The sequence below is a fragment of the Marmota marmota genome, unplaced genomic scaffold, assembly GCF_001458135.2.
Source record: "Marmota marmota marmota unplaced genomic scaffold, marMar, whole genome shotgun sequence".
NCBI classification, from domain to species: domain Eukaryota; kingdom Metazoa; phylum Chordata; class Mammalia; order Rodentia; family Sciuridae; genus Marmota; species Marmota marmota.
In genome coordinates this window covers 40527-40935 of record NW_025999898.1, presented here as the reverse complement: position 1 = coordinate 40935, position 409 = coordinate 40527, and positions in this window count along the sequence as shown.

Here is a 409-nt window from a genome sequence, read left to right as displayed (position 1 = left end):
TATACAGATGTAATCTAATTATTTGTACTGCATATTGTTTCAATAACCACATTAAAAACTTTTTTTTTTATTAAGTAGGGTCCACTATCTAAGCACAACAATTGAGTTTTGTTGCTTTATTCATGTGCTTTTTGCAAGGCACTGTGGTATGAATTAGAAAACCCGGGAATGACTTGTGAATAAACCTTGCTATTTCACATGAAGGATGCTATGAAAGTCATTCTGAGGCAGGATGCCTCAGTGAATTGTTTTTAACTAAAGTATAGAACATCAGAAATGAGTTCTAGTTAAAACTCACAGAATGAAAACACATTAAGGTGAGTGACTTCATATGTCCTTCCTGATGCTCTGAATAATCCAGAGAATTGCAGAGCCACAGACAGGAAAGAGAGAGGGGAGAGGGAGAAGG